This window comes from Amia ocellicauda, chromosome 3 (genome assembly GCF_036373705.1).
Source record: "Amia ocellicauda isolate fAmiCal2 chromosome 3, fAmiCal2.hap1, whole genome shotgun sequence".
NCBI classification, from domain to species: Eukaryota; Metazoa; Chordata; class Actinopteri; order Amiiformes; family Amiidae; genus Amia; species Amia ocellicauda.
Genome location: NC_089852.1, coordinates 42,351,807 through 42,364,420, shown reverse-complemented (window position 1 = coordinate 42,364,420; position 12,614 = coordinate 42,351,807).

Here is a 12,614-nt window from a genome sequence, read left to right as displayed (position 1 = left end):
AACAGGAGTTTTATACTAGAGGAAAAAGCAGTTCCCAAGTATCCAATTAATCAATTAAAATGTTTACTAGTTAGAACAGACTGGGGAGGGGAGATCACCTAGTGAAATAAAAAACTAAATAAACCATGGAATGAACTAAAGTGAATAAATATAAAACTAAAAAACTGAAACTGTGCAAACAAAGACAAACTTAATTATAACCCTGTTACACTCATCTGAATGCTTTGTTTCCTGGAGGTGTAGTCACTTTCCTGCACATAAAGCATTGGTGGAGGCAGAAGGATCACCAAAGTGTTTTAATCCTGTCTTTATCATTCTATTCTACATTCTCAGAAATGCATTAAAGCTCCTTTTAAGATTTAATTACACTTTCTACAGAGGTAAAATTTACTATTGTGTTCACACCATGCAGAGCAGCAATTTCGTCCTCTGAGGTTGTGTTGCTGTTGGAGTTTTTGTTTCAGGATGGGTTATTTTCTCTGATGTTTTCACAAGTAACTTCAGTGATACTTAGCAGGGACAAACTCTTTCAAATACTTTTTGTTTATACAACTGCTGCATAATACACAACATACTTATACACCTGCTATTTCTCCTAATAATTCTTCCAGTTTTTTGTATCTCAATTCCTAGGTAATTGTTATTGTGTTTCATGCTAAGATAGCAAAATATTAAATCAATGAAAAGCACAGTGGAAATAAGAAATGCAGAGATAACTTGGAGGGTTAATGTTAGCGAGGGTCAAAATTCGAATGTTGAGAAAGAATAAAGAAACTAAAATGTAATGATACTTTCAGTTCAGGTTTGATACCTGTTTTGCACTCATTGGTTGTTGCTCAGTCTTTCCTTCTAGAAGGTATGAGAGCATGTTTTTGTTTTTTGCTGTAGTTGTTCTTTTTTGTGAGTGTGTGACCTGAACCCACAACCACATTTGCATTTCTCACTGTGTTAGGTTAGAAAGGAAAAAACAGACAAATCCGCAAGGTGCTTTTTCTTTCAGAGATTAAATTTGTTCAATATAAATGCCCCCCACCCCCCCAACTATCCTGTCTGATATCATCTTAGCGTTTGAGTGTGCTGAGAGTGGGAAGAAAATCTTTCTTAGGTTTATTTCTGGGACTGTTACAATTATGAAAATATGACCTAATTGTCTTAGAGCTTTTTCTTTTGTCAATGTTGGTACATTTCATTTTAACCTGTTCTACAAGTCTCACCTCATGTATTTCAGTCACGATTCTGTCATTGTACATCCTAACTACACTATGGTAAATTGGTGAATGGTATAATGATATTATATTTGACTTAATTGCTTTACATAAAGAATGGCTGTTCAGCTCAAGCAATGATGCAGGTCAACTATGGCCCACTGCTTTTACTGTCCCCTCTTCTCTCGGTTGAACAAGAGCTTATTTTACATGATGTCCTATTCAACATCATCACGTCATCAATGTTCAAGTAAATCAATTTGTATTATGAATTTAACTCTAAATAATATATTGCAATATTGTAACTAAATCAGAGCAGTAGCTCTTACATTTAGATGTAGCCATAGCGACACTGAAAATATTGTTCATAATTGTGTTCTTACATAGCACATAGCTTAATCATTCATAATTCATCATAAAGGTGCAGAAAATAGTTAAATTAGTAATATAGGTATTTCAACATACAATTTTAAATCACTACTCAAATGTGTTTTTAGCTATGATTATGATTATGATGAGAATATGATTTGAATCCCTATGATCATTTAAGTCTATGTAAGTGCAAGGCTGTATCTGGAATTCTTTGGGTGCATTTTGCAATTATTGTAAATGTTCTTTGAACACGATTCCGAGAAATGAAGATAAGATTTTAGATGTTTTTGTTTCCTCATTCTTGGCGAACCTCTTTACCTGTTCTAAGAGAACATTTGCCTCTGGTTCTCTTGCACACAAGCAATTTCTGCTGTTCAACAAGTCAGATTACAAGTCACGCCTCATGCATCCTGGTCACTTCCCTTTTATTTTTAATCTGCACATCCTACCACATCAAGGGAAAATATATTCTATAAATGTTTTTGAAAATCCAAAATTAGGTGTAAGCAAACACCTACAAAATCACACACCAAGATAAGTGGCCTCCATCTGTTTAAGATGCAGTGATTCACATGATTTCAGGATAGATTCAGCAGTTCCTGTAGATTCACTCTGTTGAATAGTAGTAGTCGAGCTGTGGTGGTAAACAGTGTACTGGCTCAGCGTGGTGACATGCCCTCACCCTGTCTTTGAATGAACCTCTATGAAGACGCTGATGCAGTTGCAGTCAACTCTGGCATGTGAACTGCTTGCAATCGCAGTGAGAACAAAGAGGCTCACAGGTATATTATTTTATTCGCAGTGAGCACGAGACGCCTGTCAGTAATTCTTTAGAGCCATTTAGTGTTGGTTGTCTGTATAGTTGCCAAGCTGCATTTTTCTTCTTGTAATAGTCTAATAAATTCTCCCATGATTCTCTTATGTTGCCATTTCCTAAAACGTTGAGTTGTGGACAGTTAAAAAACCATGTGGGGCTACTTTTAAACTACTATTACTATTAAAAATATTGATACATATAATAAAACTTATATAGGTAAAACTTTTTATGTCAAATAAACGAATTGAGATGTAATTATGGTCTGTATTTAAAATGCTCCTTTTAAAGTTGGGATTTAAAGTTAGCAACTTTATAACACTTTAAAAATCTATTTGCAACTTTATAACACTAAAAAAAGTGAGTCATCATTAAGTCTTTATTTATTTTTTGGTGTATTTGTGTCTACAGAATCGGAAGGTTAATTTTAAGAGAGTACAGGCCAATGTGGTTCAACTATGTATATTACAAAACTTTTGTCAACGGCACAGCCCTACTGAGTAGTGCATTTTAAAGCATGTACTCAACCATGAGCACCAAGGAGCTTTCAAAAAAACTCCGGGACAAAGGGATCAGGTGATTGGTATAAAAAAAAAATCAAAGCCTGAAAGAGAGAGATCAGAGAGGCTACCAGGAGGCCCAATGCCAGATTTGTAAGAGCTACAGGCTTTTATGGCAAAGCTTTTTATGCCTTTTGTGTGGCAAGACTGTTCAAACTGTGCATGTGATAACAATATCATAAGCACTCCAGAAAGACCACCTTAAATTCCATTTGAAGAATACAAAAAAAAACCACTCAGGAGATTCTGTAGCCATGTGGCAAAACGTTTTGTGGTCTGAAGAAATTAAATTTTACTTTTTGGCCGAAACGCATCACCCAAAGAACACCTTCCCACTATGAAGCATGCTGGTGCAGCATCATGTTATGAGGATTTTTCTCATTGGCAGGGATTGGGACACTTGTCAGCATAGACGGGGAAATTAATGGAGCAATGAATAGAAAAGTCCTTGAGGAAAACCTGCTGCCATCTGCAGGAAAACTGGGACAGAAGTTCACCTTTAAGCGGCCCAAAGCACACAGCCAAAACTACACTGGAGTAGCTGAGGAACAAAAAGCTAAGTGTCCTTTTTCCCTCTTAACTATGGAGTATGATGTGTAGATAAGTAGAAATAAAATCATAATATAAATGCACAAAACTGAGGCACAACAAACAAAAGGTGAAAACATTTCAGGGGGGGTGTAGACTTTCTATAGGCCCTGTGTGTATGTGTATATGTAGTTTTATGGTATGGTACTAGGAGGAGCACAGAATGCCTGACACTGCACTTCCCACAAGCCCTTGGAGGATAAACGTAGGAGCTCCAGAGCTGCAGGGCTCCCAGGATTATCCCAGTTCCTGTATAAAAGAAGGAAGCAGACACTTCCTGTTTGTTGGGGAATAGGAGTTGGGAGAGGAGTTGCAGGTCAAGAGAGAGACACATAGAGAAAAGAAAGTCCACTATCTGAGGGGGCAGACCCTGGGGCTTGCGCTGCACCAGGGACAGAGGAACAGTACTCTTTCATAATTTCAATTTGAGTCAAACTCACACGCAATCCCTAAAAATGCCGTATCGGACTAAACAAATAACTTTACAAGTCAACAGGAAGTCATAATCTCAGGCAACATGTTATGTTATTCTGAGATCTCAAAATGTATTTCAGAAAAGTTAAATCAGAGAAGAAATTATCGCTAGACATCTTAAAGATATAAAAAGGTCTAGGTTAACAAAAACTGAAAAATAATGTACATTTCAGAGTTATAAAAAAGGGCCTTTTTCAATAATGGTTTAACAACTTACAGCTGTTCTACAGCAATGGAAGTAAATTAAGTATTGCAAGTTGATGCTAACAATTCCTACAGGTGTCCCAACTTTTGTTGATTACTTACAAACCCTCTGTCTGTATATAAAAGCAGTGTTGGAACAGACTGTGCTACTACACCCTCTTAAACATTATTTGGACAGTATTGTACTGCAGGAAGTAGTATATTGCTATCATAATGGCGAGAAAAATGCAATTAACAAACGTGTAGGTCTTTCCTTTAGAGAAATTGCAAAGAAAGCCAAGCTGTCAGTGAGTACAGTTTCTTACACCATCAAAAGACACTTGGAAACTGGAGGAAACTCTGACAGGAAGAGGTCTGGCACAATCAGAAGACAAGTTTCTGAGAGTCAACAGCTTGCGTGAGAGGCGGCTCACAGGACAACAGCTTCAAGCACAGCTTCGCGCTGGTCAAAGTAAGCAAGTCTCACTTTCAACTGTGAAGAGAAGACTTCAAGCTGCAGGTTTGACAAGGTCTAGTGGCAGTAAGAAAGCCATTTCTAAGATGGCAAAATATGAAAAAGAGCCTTGCCTGGGCCATGAAGTACTGACAGTGGACTACTGAAGACTGGAAGAAGGTCTTATGGACCAATTAATCAAAATGTGAATTCTTCAGTTCATCATGCATGGTTTTTGTATGCCGTCAAGTATGTAACACCAACTGTCAAACATGGAGGAGGTGATGGTCTGGGGCTCTTTTGCTGGATCCAGAGTCGGCGACTTGCACAGAGTGAGTGGCACCCTGAACCAAAATGGCTACCACAGCATTTTGCAGCACCATGCAATGCCCTCTGGTATATGCCTAGTTGGTCAAGGGTTCATCCTACAGCAAGATAATTACCTAAAACTTACCTCCAGGCCATGTCAGAACTATCTTAGAGGAAATTAACAAGATGGTAGGCTTCAAATCATGGAATGGCCAGCAGAGTCTCCAGACTTAAACCCCATCAAGCTGGTTTGGGATGAACTGGACAGAAGGATGAAAGCAAAGCAACCTATAAGTGCAACACATTTGTGGGAACTTCTGCAAAAGTGTTTGGAAGAACTTTCCGAACAATATTTGATTTCTATTGTAGACAGAATGCTACTTGTGTTTGGCGGTTATATCTGCAAAAGGTGGCTACTGAGTCAAAAATTTAGATAATATTTTGTTAAACAAAACGATTCCATGATTTTTTTTTCTCCAATTGTTTATTTGTTCTATGCTTTAATTTCCCAGTACATTGAGACATTAAACTGCATACATTTTCGTAAAAAATGGAAAAAATGGAAGGGAACAGGGTGAAAACTAAATTAAATTTTAATATCTTAAGGAAAAAAAAGAAAAGCTAGAACCTGTCCCAAACTGTATAGTATTTGTACAACAGTCCCCCAGCTTTTTAACTGTTCTTTATACTGAGTTAAATAAGTAATATAATTATTTCAAAACAAAAATTAAATCACTCCTCAAATGTGTGTTGTTGGTTATGGTTATGGTGATGAGAAGTCTATAATTAACAGTGCAAGGCTGTGTCTGTGAAAGCTGTGAATTATTTGGGTGTGTGTTGCAATTATGGTAAAGAACTTCATTCCAAGAAATGAGTCCAAGATATTCAGACTTTTTCTTTCCTCATTCTTGGCGAACCTCTTTACCTGTTTTCTAAGGGAAAATGTAAATGTAGTTCATTTGCAAACAAACTATTTCTGCATTTCAACAAGTCAGATTACAAGTCACAGTTCATGCATTTCAATCATACTGTACCTGTCGTTTTACATTCTTACTACACTGTGGGTTGCAGTGTCTGATGAAACTTACTTACTACTTACTTACTTGTGTGGCCACCAGATCAGTGTTTTAGAGTTAATATTTTCCTCCTGTGCTGCTAGATTCCTTTTTTCTTTTTTTTTCACACAGACTGATTGATCTTTTACTTCTGTGGTGTTGGCCACCATATTCTTAAAAACCAGACGAGAAGCTGCACTCAAGGCTTTAGAAGAGGCAGGCATCTTATCAAAGGTGGACTGTTGTGAATGGGAAACACAGATAGTGACTGTAATTAAAAAAAGTGGAGACATGTTGGTATTGCATCAGCCCCAGCGATATGGCAGATTGCCATGCATCAGGTACTGCCAGGAATACCAGGTATACAGGGTTATCTAGATGACATCATGACAGGAACAGACGATAAGGAACATCTAGAAAACTTGTAACTGGTACTAATTAGACTGTGAGTATGGACTGAGAGCTAACAAAGACAAATGTGACTTTTTTTAAAGAAGCCATAGCCTATTGTGGCCATGCCATTGATAAACAGGGCCTTATGTCACAAGACAAGACTGGAGCTGTTCTCAGAGCACTACAGCCACAAAAAACATTACTCAGCTTCAATTAATCACTCTTCATTCAGCTACTACTGTAAGTTTTGCCAGCTATGTATTGTACTTTGTATTGCTCTTATATTTTGTAAATCGCCCTGGACATGGGCATCTGCTAAGAAGTAAATAATAATAAACTTGAAACTGTCTAAAGTGTTTTATATAACCATCATTTTTTATGCTACACTTGAAGACCCCCAGTTGTGTGTTTTCTATGCACGTCGAGATCAGCTGTCAATGTACTGTAATTCCACTTAAACATCCGCAAACACTCTTGGCACAGACTAGCCTGGTCAAACAGATCGTGAGTAATAATGGAACTAGCTCACTTCAGATGAATTTCAAACGCGTCAGGATAATCAGTATCAAACACCCAGCATCTATCTTCCCCTTATCACCCTGCTACCAATGACCTGGCAGAGAGCGAGTCAAGCAGGGGAGAGAACAACTGTCTTTACAGCTAGCCAACATTCTATTGGCTTATGAATTTGAGTTCATGCCACAACTAATTAGACAATAATATCATGAGTGGACCTGCTAAAGCCTTATCTTTTTGCAGAGAGGTTCAAAAGAAACAGTTTGACAGTTCGCACCATTACAGGTGTAATGCATATGATGAACTCCAGAATATAGTTTGAGCATTTATTTGTACAACTCATTCACATAAGTTACTGCCTCCAACCGCCATCTACACTGCCTCATGTATCCTTGCACAGCCCATGGGTGGAAGTATGACACTACAATGCGACTCTTACTAAACTTTGCAGTGGGAGGTGCTGGCAAGACACTACTGTAATCATAAATGGGCGCCTGTAGAAATTGGATTGGGATCACTCAGCTATACAGTAAAGGTTGTTCCAAATGCATGTGGGCAGGGCTGGCGCTACCTATAGGCAGAGGAGGCAATTGCCTAGGGCCTCGGGCTTGGAGGCGGCGTCTCCATAAGCGTAACATCCCTATACGCGAGTGTAACGGGGCTCATTCGTGTCATAACGTAACCCCTCGATAAAAGTAGTACAGTGTTAATCCTCCTGTGGTAGGAGTCCAAGCCTGTTAGCGTAGAGGGCTTAACACTCCACTGCAGCGCCACGGGTGCGCGGCTTGAATCCTGGGTGGGGAGCGCCGACTACCATTGTTTACACCAGTTCACCAATCAAGAGTGGGGCCTCCAACATAAATTTTGCCTAGGGCCTCCAAATGTCTAGAACGGGCCCTGCATGTGGGACAGCTACTGTCTACAGCTTCCAGGGACTCAAACCTCGACTTCCACACACCTGAGCCAGGAATAACTGCCCGAGATGATTCTCACTGGGCTATGGACAGTGCTAAACCTTTTATTGAAAATGTTGCACCCAGAGAGGGCCTGGAATCCACCACAAAGTCTCAGTTTGGTGTTCAGTTGATTTAATTTATTTTATTTAACGTAAGTTTTACAAACTAAATGGCGATGTTACGTATGTGCTATTGTGGTGTACGTTTACTATAGCTCTGGTTGGAGGTTAGTGCACTGATACCAAAAATAATGTTTTGTTTTCACATTGCCACAGCACTGATGTAAAACTCAAATTAATACTTGAATCAGCAGAGCCCTCTTGTGGAAGAAAATAAAATATTATTCCTCTTCTGCGTCATGCTTTGTTGCTGTTTGTATGTGTACAATTTAATCCTTTTGAATTTACAGAAAAAAATCCTGATCAGAGTTCTGATTGGTTAAAAGAAGACATAAGTACCCACTACCAACAGCTTCCAACTAAAACTGCACTTGAAATATGTGCTTGCCTGCTTCTATTTATGACTAGAGAACTAGCAAATGCAAATAAATATAAAAATAGAATGGTTGTATTCATAGTTGAAGTGCATAGTAGGAATCTTGGGTGACACAACAACACAGACTCATCTGTACTCAAGAGGGGACTTAATTCCGCCCACATGGCGTGCAGCATTAGCAATAGGACAACACCACCAAGGGGCAGCTCCACTCTCATAGGGCGCCGACTAGTGCCCAAACCCCTGCGCTGCTCTCTCTATATCCCCACCTTGCATGACTACCATACCGGTCCAACCCCCCTGCCGGTAGACACCTATCCCCACATGTTCACCCTACGTGACAGATAACATAAACCTATAACACAGATACAGAAGCATATGATAAGGACTTAATTTAGCAGGGACTTTCCCACAATTACTACACTCCCACACGCACATAACACTACTGCCACATGCACAGGTGGTGTATCCCCCTGACATGCTAATATATATATATATATATATATATATATATATATATATAATCAAAACAACAAAAGTCAATTTTATTGATAAAGCCATTTTAAAGTAGGCTTTAGACATCACTTTCTAATTAGTACTTATGGTCTATATATTAATACATATGCTCCTGGAGCCCTCTGCAGAAGTTATACTGCTGGTTCTCTCTCAGTCCTGCTGGTGGCAGTGTTGTGTGTGTTTTGTCTCTCAGTGCTTCCTGAAATTATTTCAAATGTGGGGGTCACCAAAGTCTCGAGTTATTTTAGCACAGTGAGTTTCTAACTTATTCTTTACACTCCCAAATGGGCTTCATCAATGAGTGCATTAGATCTCTTTTACTGAGAACCCCTTTCCATAGACAAACAATATAAGCATATTTATTCTGGATCCAAAAGTAAGATGAAAATGTTTTTATGATAAGCGCAATGCAACAAAGCAGTAGCAGGTGTTGGGGTGACAGGTCTGAATGTATTAAATAGGTTCTGCACATTGCTTTCTTTCAGAATAATTTGTTAATTAGTTGTATTGTACGTTTCAATTAAGATGTGATAACATTGACACATACTTCAGATTGTAAAAACACTCACCTTCTCCAGGTTTCTCATCCATTTTTTTTCTAACTCTTTTAGTGTATAATTTCTCAGCAGAGATACCAGAACTATTTACAGTCCTTTTGATGACACTTTATTTTGCCTCCCTCACATGTACTTTCTAATCCAGGCAGTTTTTCAGCTACTCAGATGTATTGAATGTTTCTTACAAGATACTGAATGCCCCTAACAAAGTAAGTAAAATAAAATCTAAACAATTTTACGTTATACAATGCATGATATTTTGTAGGCCATCATGAATACACATCATGCAACATCAATGTATTTGGCTAAATACACTGCAGTAAGTACTAATATATGGAATTAGTTTTTATTTACACTGTAAAGGATCTGATTTTGTAAAACATGTTATAACTTGATTTTGTAAACCTACCAATAATTCTTTTGGGTCAATTTTATATTTTTTTCACTTCTGTCACAGTCTTTCTAGGGGATTCACAGTTACTGAATTAATGCGAGGATGGATGTGTAGTTTTGTATTAGTCCATTAAAAAGGTGTTTATTTCCCATTTTTCAGCATCAGGCAAACTGCTTGGTGAGCTCAGCCTGTGAGTCGAAGTTCAAATGGGCTGTCCGGAGGGGGGGGGGGGGGGGCGGCTCCAGTCAATGAATTCTAAATTGCATCCTTTTGCTATAACTTACACTTGTCTGCTACAAGGGAGGCTTGGGGAGGTCAAAGGGTCAGTGAATAAAATACCACAGTTAAAAATGCATCATTTCTGTATCTAGCCATAACCCGGTGTTGACTCGGCCATGCTATAAAGTCATCGATTCTCTGTCCCTTCGCTCGGGATCTGTAAATTGTCTAAATAGGCTTTTTGCGACACAAGTGATAAATTTGCTTTGATGTGGCAGGAGGTAATGAAGCACCGTTCTTATCTGTAGACCTTCCGTTTGTGCACACAGCTTAAAAACTGCATGCAAAGAGGGGGTTAAAGGGCGGAATTGGCAGCTTAGTGTCCATGCACAGTGGATCACTGAAAGCCGGTAGTAGTCGCAGGTTGGATGATGTGACTGTCACATGCTGCGGCTGTGCTTGCCATGGTTGTTTTTCACTCTGAGCTTCTGGTGCACAAACTTCAGTAGTGATGTTCGATACGCAGGCAGCATGGCAACCATGTGACCTCTTCACCCCACGTGGGGCGAGACTTTTGGCTTAAGCACAACAAGGGTGGGACTGAATTGTGGCTATAGAGTTCAGCTATAAGGCATTGGTATCACTAGGCTACCTGAGAGTTTTCCTGTAAAAATATAAAGTCTGTCAGATATATATATATATATATATATATATATATATATATATATATATATATATATATTTTTTTTTTTTTTTTTTTTTTTCCTGGATGTGGGTAACCATTCCTTAACTACTTTGCTAGTGTTTTTTTACAGATTTCCATTACCCGTCATTTATCCCTACCCAGTCATCATAAACACACACATACGCCTACAGAGCAGTGCTTAGTTAAGACAATCTTTCTGCTCTTTTCATTCATGGTTCCTCCGGTAACAAAATAACCTTCTTCCATACTGTGGAACCAGAATACACAAAGCCTTTGCCACTAAACAAAGCATTTGCTGTCAGAATCCAAAATAAGAAAAACTACAGAGTTCACAAAACTTATAGCTAGAGGAAGCTCATGACTGCAGATATGTATTTTAAAGGTGACAGTATATTTTATTGTGAGATATGTAGCTTGAACCATTTTAACTTTAATATATGGTGTAAAAGTCAAGTCTTGTGTGTTTGTATCAGCTCAGATTTTTCTCTTCAGGATGTGAAAGAACATTTTAAATATTGTTTCTTGAATATTATATGTGCTTCTATATTTGTATTCAGCACATCTGTGTGTTTCCTTAGGGTCATACTTGACTTCTCTTTGTCCTGTTGCCTTTAATAATGTGGTGTGGTAACTGGCTATTGCTTATTACAATAATCAGTCCAGCACGGGCCCTCTGTAAATCTAATAAAGCGAGTAGTGGTGCGTGAAAAGTATATTCAGTGTGTTTTGTTCAGATATCTGTGAAGGACTGAAAAATAAACAGAACATAATATAACATAATTGAGCTCAATTCTAAAAAGAAAAAAACACAGCTTTATTCTGTTCCAATTCTATGTGTGAGTTTTCTTACTTTATTTATTTGTCACGCTTTAACCCTGTGATGCTCTCGAGGCATTGTCAAGGTCCCTGGTGAATTTAGCGGGTGCTTCACTGTGGTATTCATGGTCGGCTAATATGTACTGCATAGTGTGCAGATCTATTTTGAGCCAATAAGATAGCTGATTCCCAGGCAAGATGGACAAGTCAGATTATTAGCAGCCTGGTGTACTGAAGTGTGAAAGCAAACCGTCTCTTGACATTCTTGGACACTTTTGTTCAGTGCAATCATTGTACACACTTTGACGCCATTCATCGTGGCAAATGTGTGGTTTTCTAGTCCATGTAATTGTTCAGGTTATTTAAACAGAATAACCAATACCTCAAGTTGATGCCCAATATCTAAAACTGTGGATTTGTAATCCCCAATAAGAGAAGTTTTAAAGCAGTTTTAATTCCATGTATTATACTATATAATTATCATTTTTTTATTTAATTTTTTTATTCTTATTATTTTTCTCATTAATTCTGTATTGGTAACATTTCCTTATTTTAAACAGGAGCAGGAATGAAACTGTAATAATATTTTAATAGGCACTTGTCTTAAAATGTCTACAATTCCACAGATGTGGAGCTAAATTCTGAACCAACCCTCCCCCCCCTCACGCCACCACAGAGCTACATACCTTTGGTGACCTTTAACCTTCATGTATGCCCAGTGTCTAAACTCAGACTTTGCCCTGCACCCTCTCCTTTGACCTTTGAACTCTTGTCCCCTTTAGTCAAAGAGTGGGACATTTTGCCCTAGAGTGGCCGACCTTCTGTGCTCTTGTTCTTCAAAGGTATGTGAGAATGGTGACCTCCAGTAACCTTTCATTAGCGCTCCTTTTATGGGGCGATTTCCTCCCAGCTGCCTGCTCAGCACATCCCTGTGTGCACAGGCCCTCTCAGACACAGAGCCTCCAACTTTTTACGTCTACATCATCAGTAATGCTATGCTGCCGGGCCCCATGCAGTGGATTGCGATGGTAG